The sequence below is a fragment of the Gigantopelta aegis genome, chromosome 15 (assembly GCF_016097555.1).
Source record: "Gigantopelta aegis isolate Gae_Host chromosome 15, Gae_host_genome, whole genome shotgun sequence".
In the NCBI taxonomy this organism is placed as follows: Eukaryota; Metazoa; Mollusca; class Gastropoda; order Neomphalida; family Peltospiridae; genus Gigantopelta; species Gigantopelta aegis.
Window position 1 is genome coordinate 12,636,712 of NC_054713.1, and position 9,300 is coordinate 12,646,011.

Below are 9,300 nucleotides of genomic sequence, written 5' to 3' on the forward strand. Positions count from 1 at the left end.
AGGCCAACATGTAATTATATTTCCATAGCACTACTGAAATGTTTTAATAAATTATAACTCCATTCCTGAAAGGAAAAAAACAGTCAGACTGCACTAATGAACCAAACAACATAAAATTAAAAGAAAACATTATTGGTTTATTGGTTAATTGTTACATTTACATGTACCAATTACTTCATAGATTAATAATGCTTGGTTTTCACTCGCCTTATCATTTTGATGAGTGCGATTTGTCACTCGCCTAAGCATTTTGAGGTGAGCGAATTTTCACTCGCCTTAGTTTTTCAAAAGGCAAGGACTGTGAAGGAAGATTCCACCTGTGGGCCATGAAAACAGGAGAGTAAAGCTAATACCAGCTTTGACAAGCATGGATATTTCTTTGCAGTATAAACTTCACCCCACCAATGATCGATTCTTTGTTCTTCACAGGAGGTAAAGAGTCATCAGTTTGGGATCTTCTGATTTACAGGTCATACATTTCAGTTTCTTCATGACTGAGAACATTTGGCGCAAGGACTGGTAACTGCCCCAGGTATTTAAGAGTTAGAGTGGCGTCTGCCATCTGGACTAATGGCAGCTACAGACTTCAAAAACGGGTTGTTGATTGGCATCTTTGCTTGCAAACACTTTCCACAAGCCACATAAGCTTCTTCAACCTGTTTCATGAATGATTTCATTACCGAGTCTTTCCTAGGTGTGTTTTGTATGAGTGTTTTGGCTTTGTCTCCCACAAACATATCTTGTCATTTCAACAGGTGGGGTGCTGAATGAATATCCAGTGACTTCAGTTTTGATGAGGATGCTGCAGTTTTGATAACTTCTGGTTTGACGCAACATGCGCTAAAGTTCTTGAATAACTTCACCTTTTGTTCGTGTATTTGGTGAATAAGTGGTTCCTTCATCTTAAATAGCAAGACAAAGCCTTTCAGATAAGGTAATACTGAAGAGTACAGACCCAAAATTAATTTGGTCAATTTTCTCTCACAAAATACCCCCTGCACAAACCTGGTTTTCCTATCCTGGTCACCCTTTGTCGGTTTCTTTTGTGAAAGTTGCTTCCTAATTTCACGAATTCTGTTTCTTGTCGACTCTGATGTTCCAAGCCTGTGATATATATCCACAACAATAGCTAAATACACTGTTCTTTTATTGCTCGATTCTTGGACCCAAGCGATGTAGAATACTGTTAGTGCATCGAAGAGCCAAAGCGTATATAGAGTGATATAAAAAAAACAGACAACCACCGGTGACTCGCATACCTCTGGGGCATTGTGTACTTAATGTTGAGCATAAAGCAAATCTGGAATAGTTCGCGTAAAGCACAACAAACCACTGGAATGGCTTGCAGAATGCTTTTGCTGCATTGTGAACATAATGGCAGGAATCCCCATCCACGTCCAGTAAATGGGGCTCTTTCTGGCTTTTTATTCTGACTTCAAGACCAGTTTTGGAACCCCACATTACATTGCACGAGTTCCAATAGAATTCACATAAGGTTTGACCATGGAATGTCCAATTTTTTTCAATCATAATGAGATTAATGTGATTATCATATTTGTAATCTCTTTAAATAGTGATTCACTTGTGCACTGGATAACAGATAATGAGGACAGGTGTTGAACTACAACTTGTCTCTGCAGAGGACAGAAATAGCTGATAAGAACAGTAAGCACTTTTTGAAAATTTGAACTGGTACTCTCATAATGTTCAATGAGAAATAACTTGTCTTCAACACATTAATCAGTTCCTCTGTTTTTCCCAGTCCAAATCTCATTTTATATGAAGCAATCGTCCTATTAATGCCAAGTCCATCAAGTGCCTTTTTATCACAGGCAAGCATTTTGGCCAAGTTGATTATTTTAGGTACAAGAGCAAATGAAAGTAAATTTTCTGCAGTACATGCGATAACAGCGGCCTCCGCATTAGTTCCCCTATCGCAAAATGGGTTCATTGGTGCCGACGTTGGTTCAGGAATTTGTGCTGCCGATCGAAACAGGATGTATACCATATGGTACCTTAACGGGTATACCGGTAGTGGGGGGGTGGGGGGGGGGGGGGGGGAGACCGGTATACCTGTTGAGGTACCATATGGTATACATCCAATGTTTCGATCGGCAGCCCCCCCCCCCCCCCGAAATAATTTTGGGGTGTTTTTGTTTGATAACCTTTACATCTCGACCGTTTAAATTTGCTGAAAAGTAATCTCAGAAGGCAGGTAATGCTATATCAGGCCCCGTGCTTATAAACCTTAAAGTCTATTTTAACGTCATGGCAACGCATTCAAATAGCATTATATTAAAGTCTGGACTTTAAGTTTTATAAGTACGGGCACAGAGACCCTATATTTCAAAGATTTCCTCGAACCCCCCAAATAACTCGCGCCTTCAGCGCTCGTTCAATGCGCCCCCCCCCCCCCCCCAAATAATGTCCACCCTGCTACGGGCCTGACTCCTCAAAATGTCTGACAAACTATAACTTGACTTAAGAATTTTTACGGTGTCGCGATGCATAGTTTTGCCAAAAATTAACGTGTTGTGCAGTGAAAAACAGCTAAATTCATATAATTGAATTTAGAAATGTAGACACAGATTTAAAAAAAAGAAAGAAAAAAAAGTATTTCGTTCGAGCATTCATATTTGTAGTTGGTAGTACCGATACCCCCCCCCCCCCCCCCCCCCCCCCCCCCCCCACACACACACACACACACATACACACTGGTGTTTAATGTTATGATGTAGTATTCGGACTAAAGCGTACCGGAACGTTATTTTAAAAACACGGATTTTGACTCAAAATATAAATATTTTTATTATGAAAACAAATAAGGTATATAAAAGACCCCACGATGTTATATCCCACTCTCTGTATCTGTCTGCCTGTCTGTATATCCCTCTATCTCTTTCTGTCTGTCTCTCTCGCGTATGCAAACATAAATGCAGAAGACTGTAATTTCGGGACATCTGATTTTCAAAATTGGTATTATTTTAGTAATCAGCAGGGTATATACATGGGCGGATCCAAGGGGGGGGGGGGACCAGGGGGACGCGTCCCCCCAAAAAATTGTTCAAGTGCCCTCAAAATGTCCAAGTGCCCTTTTTGTTTGTAGAATTTTTTTTTTTTTAAGTAAACAATAATTATATTGTAGATAAATGAAATCAAGATTTTCGTGTACATGCGCAAGCTTGCAGATATGTGTCTGTGTTATTGAGTCTCAATGGGGCCCCATTGAGGTTCTAACGCGAGTGACGCCAATTGACTTCATTATTGCTAGTATATTATGACGTAGAACTGTAGGAATTCATATTAATTGTAAATATCAAAACTTGTAGTAAGGTGCCCTTTTGACGAGTCAATGTGCCCTTCTTTTTTGGTCCCCCCCCTAAAAATATTTCCTGGATCCGCCCATGATATATAGTTATAATTATCGAACATTACAGATTCGCCATTTAGGTTACGGTGAATTATTGTAGCTAGGCAACTTTAGTTACGGACATACCCGAAATTGTAGGCCTACTTGCCTCATGCCCAACTTTGTCCAAACTAGTCTCAGTGACGCTGTGGTTAAGCCATCGAACTTGAAAGAAAGAAGTGTTTTATTTAACGACGCTCTCAACACATTTTATTTACGGTTATATGGTTAAGGACCACACATATTGAGAGAGGAAACCCGCTGTCGCCACTTCATGGGCAACTCTTTTTCGATTAGCAGCAAGGGATCTTTTATATGCACCATACCATAGACAGAATAGCATATACCACGGCCTTTGGTGTACCAGTCGTGGTGCACTGGCTGGAGCGAGGAATAGCCCAATGGGCCCACCGACGGGGATCGATCCTAGACCGACCGCGCATCGAGCGAGCGCTTTCCCACTGGGCTCCGTCCTGCCCCTCCATCGAACTTGAAGCTATAATAGGTACTGGGTTGGCATCCCAGTTCCAATAACAACCTAGGACCAATATTTTTAACGACTCGAAATCAGATAGTATATAGTCAGTGCCGGATTTATAAGGGGCAAACGCCCCGCCCCGCCCCTGCCAGAGGGGCCCCCAGACTAAGGACTTCCATTATAAAAAAAAAAGAAAAAAAAAGTAATAATTATAAAATTAGTTTTATTATCATTTTTTTTTATTTGTCATATAATTTAATTTCTATGTTGAGGGTCCCCCGAACCTGAAGTACCCCCCCCCCCCCCCCCCCCCGGGTCTAAATCCGGCGGCCCTGTATATAGCTCTAAGGCGGGCCCCAAGTACTCTGACGGTAAGAGAGCTAGCTAGACGTACTTTTTGACATAATTATCATGCTCTCTAACCAAATGTGACCATGTTCGTCTAGCTTTCCTACAGTCAAGAGTACTCGGGCTAGTTTAAGGCCACTATACACAGACTTCGATTTCTCTCTCAGGGGGCGGGACGTAGCCAAGCTCGAGTCAGCTCGAGTCACCTCGAGCCCTACCCCTTATTGATATATCAACCTTTTGCGTTGATATATCAATAAGGGGTAGGACTGGAGGTGACTCGAGCTGGACGTGGCCCAGTGGTAAAACTGGGATCGATCCCCGTCGGTGTGCCCATTGCGCTATTTCTCGGTCCAGCCAATGAACCACGGCTGATATATCAAATTTAGGTATATCCAGTCTGTGGGGTGGTGCATTTTATAAAAGATCCCTTGCTACTAATGGTAACATTTAGCAGGTTTTCTCACTAAGACTATATGCCAAAATCACTATAATGTTTGACATCCAATAGCCGATTATTATTCAATCAATGTGCTCTAGTGGTGTCGTAAAGTAAAACACACTTCTTCGATCTCTCTCACCACTATCCTGCACAGAAATACAATTCGAGGCGTGCCTAGGACAGCGTGCGTGAAACTGAACTGGATACAAGCTCAAAATACGTTAAAATGAAATGAAACGTCCCTATCATTTCATTGAAAAGAGAAAATCGCAAACCGTAATACGTCCTGGTTTCAATGATTCTTAATGGTCCTAGATCTTGTTTCAATTCGATAATTGTCAATCACTTCCTTTAGTTTCTATTTATAATTTTAGGGTTTTTCTTTTTTGAAAATGAATCGGTAAAACATTAATTTTGTTTTTGCGTAGTGTTTTGTTAATTTTCCACAAATCTCAGTGTCATTTTTGTTTTAACCCTTTGCGTTGTATCGTGTACGACTCTACTTTTTATTATTATTTTATCCCACAGTAACAGTTGGTTTTGTAGACAAAGTTAATCTTGATGAACTAGGTTACTGGGGTGCGACGATTTACCCAATACTAGAGGTGTAACGAATACACAGGGTGGCGAATACGATACGTATCACGAATATATTATAAGGTGACGAATACAACTATTTATTCATGAATACAATGCATATAGGCATAAACGTGCTGACAAGTCAGAAATTCACAAATAATAATTAAAACATGGTATTATGATGCATTTGCTTATTCAGTTGCATGTACACAGTTTATCTTTTCAAATATAATATATATATATATATTTATTCAAAATAAAGTGCAGTTCTCTGTGCTTAAAACATAAAAATACAAAATAAACTGAACAGTGAACAACCACAAATAATCTTGATAATGTCAAGCAAAAGGGTCTATTCTTTAATCAATTACAATGTTTTTCTTCAAAAAGACTAGAATGTACCTCGGAAAACCTCTATCGATTTCGTTTCGTGAATGTCTCTACCGAGTTCACTTCCAGCAGCGTATAATTTGACTTTCTATATCTTCGCCAGCTAATCATTCCATTTTTGATTTACCTTTGATTTATTTCAAAATGGAATCAATAGATGGAATGGTATACCTTAGCTATCAAAGATGATGCTCTGAATTAAAATAATTTAATATAAAGCAATAAAGCCATCAATTACTAAAATTAGATCTGTGATTTGTACATGTGATTTTCGGCAGAAAGGTGGTTCATTTTGTGGGGACATATATACAATATATGTTACCATAATTATTCGTGTGATCCATATATCATTATTTTATTTGGGACAGTAAAATAATTCCACAAGCATCAGAGGCATTATCGTGTTTTAGGAAAAAATACATGTAGGCAACAAACCTGACGTGTTGACACTGTCTGCATACAGTACTTGTCTCTTTTACAATTGTTGTCTCGCCAGTTTTATATTTGGGAAAACCAAAATATTTCCATACAATTGATTTAAATTTTGCAGGGGCATCAGTGATGCCCACTAGTTCGAACATTATTAAATGGGACGCCACTGAAAGTTCGAGTACGCTAACCTCATTTCCGTGCGAATGCAGCGGAAACAGGCGAAGTCTGAACTAGACTGTCACTAAACCCTCTACGATTGTTAAATTTTAGACTTGCGAAACAGTGGTCCAGACTCCAGTCTAATAATTGTCATGATGGTCTTAATAGTATATATATTGTAAGCCTACGTGTCTGCGTTTGATATAAAACAATTGCTGTTGAATTTCAATTCAAACAGCGTGACTGGTGTATGCTTAAACATACGAGATGCAGTTACATTATAATATTCGCGTGTATTCGGTTCAAGCAGCCGCGAATACGAATACAACTACGATACAGGTTGCTGTTCGGTGCACCGAATATTCGAGTGTATTGTTACACCACTACCCAATACTACCCAATACTTACCCAATACTACCCAATACTTACCCAATACCACTACTAACTATTATAATTATATCATCACGCAATAATCCCTAAACCTAATATATACCCGGTACAATATACAATAGCCCAGTTTCTCTTTGTAAAACTATGTATGTAAGAAATGAAACAGTAATGTGATAAAAATTGTCCATATCATCAAGACTAGAATTATAATTTTATTTTATACCTACCTCTTTTTTATTTTATAAAAATTATTCATATTATAGAAGGGTGAACGAAGGGACTTAGGGAGGTAAGTCAACATACTGGAGTCTGCGGTGTATACAATTCGCCGCAAACAACACGTGTAACTAATATCCAGGTTTAGGGGTTCTTGCGTGATGATATAATAGTTAGTAGTGGTATTGGGTAAGTATGTTAGTAGTGGTATTGGGTAAGTATTGGGTAGGTATTGGGTAGTATTGGGTAAATCGTCGCACCATGTTACTGTAATCAATAGTGATATTCGCGTATATATATATCAATAGCTCAACAAAATAGTCCTCCCCTTATAGTTATGTTTTAGGGAACATGGGGTTGGCTATACAAACGACTAGTACATCAATAGTTTCGCATGCCACTGTTCTAAAGGTGCGAGCACGTGCAAACCAATTACTTTGCATTTATCAACAAATCATCAAATGATCAAACACTTCCTGGTCCCTGCATCATTTGTTTTTTCATCAGTACAAAGTCCGTTTTCTCTAATACCAAATATAAGAGCCCAGAGACGGAAATTGCCTAACATGTAACAAGAACAGAGAGTGTGATTATTTGTTATGTTTTTACAGTTTTACATAGTATGATACCAGACCTTCATTTTTGAAAATTAATGCTGTTTGTAAAAATATATATTTATAAAAATTGTAGTAAGAGATATTTGGGTGGAAAACAATATATGTTGACATTTTCTCTGTTTTGACATTATTATTTTTTTAATAGAGAACATGTGCATGCATGTATATTATGATATCATGATAAATGTGATAACCCTGTGCCATGTGGTTGTTATACCTTTAATTTCTTTTTAGTTTAAATGATTTACAAATAGGCCAGCTGACATTATTTTTGTGAGAGTTTTATTAGACATTTTACAGTTAGAATTCTTAATAATAATACCATAGTTCAATGTTGTTACAATGTCACTTCACATTCATTTGTGTCTGTGGAGAAATCATATCATTCTGCGACAAACCGTAATTGTTTTAAATAAAACAGAATAAGCACAAACAAATCAGTTTCAATTCTTTATTCATAAATAGTCAACAGATTATCATGATTCAGAATTTTAATGGGGATATGCATATAACACTAAGAAATCAATAAATGTTGTGTTCATGGTGTTTTCTTTTTTCTTGTGTACATATTTAATGGCCCATTCCTTCATCTTTGAGAACAACAATCATATTAGTTAAATTACGATATTTATTTTTAAAAACACAAAACATAACTCTTAGTATTTTATTTAGAAATCACAACTCCTGAATATCACTAATCATGTTCATGGTGGCTACCAAAATGCTAGAAGCCCTGTATTTTTTATTTATTATTTTCAACTGGTTTCTTATTAGAATATGCGCAACCAAACCCCATAGGGTACCGGGGCTACCATAATCTATTTAATTACAACAGTTTGTAATAAAACTAAAACAACATTGAATTTCACTAACTTTGGGGTTAATATTATTGTGTGTATGATATGATAACATGTAGTTAAAGTGCAGTTTAACATTTTTTTTTTTTAACGAATGGGGGTGGGGCTACCATCAAAATGTAGTCAAAGTGTTGCTGTCGATTGGCCATGGCAATCCAAAGTACCCTTTACTAGCCCAACATTGAATATCACTAACCATGGGGGGTGAAATACTGTGCCTTGTGCTGGGTCTGAAATATGCTTTATTTTTTTTAATCTGATGCCACAGCCTTTAGTTTGATTATATATTCCTGAGTTGAATCATGACATTAAACTTATGTTACAACTAGCCCAACATTGAATATCACTAACCATGGGGGTGGGGCTACCATAATCTAGAAGCCCTGTCATGCATGGCAATAGTAGTTGTTTACTAGCCCAACATTGAATATCACTAACCATGGGGGTGGGGCTACCATAATCTAGAAGCCCTGAATTCCATGGCAATAGTAGTTAATTACTAGCCCAAAAACATTGACTTATCACTAACCATGGGGGTGGGGCTACCATAATCTAGAAGCCCTGTCGGGCATGGCAATATGTAGTTATATTATTATACTAGCCCAACATTGAATATCACTAAAAACCATGGGAATTGGGCTACCATAATCTAACAGCCCTGTCAACATGGCAATAGTTTACTTACTAGCCCAACAATGAATATCAATAACCATGGGGGTGGGGCTACCATAATCTAGAAGCCCTGTCGGACATGGCAATAGTAGTTATTACTAGCCCAACATTAGAATATCACTAACCATGTTGATGGGGTACCATAATCTAGAACCCTGTCGACATGGCAATAGTAGTTATTTACTAGCCCAACATTGAAGATCACTAGCCATGTTACTGCAGGAAACATTTTGTTTTAGAAATCCTGATTAGTGATGGATTTCTAGTCAGTTGAAAAATGATTAGCAATTGCTGTTTAATGTGTTAAAATT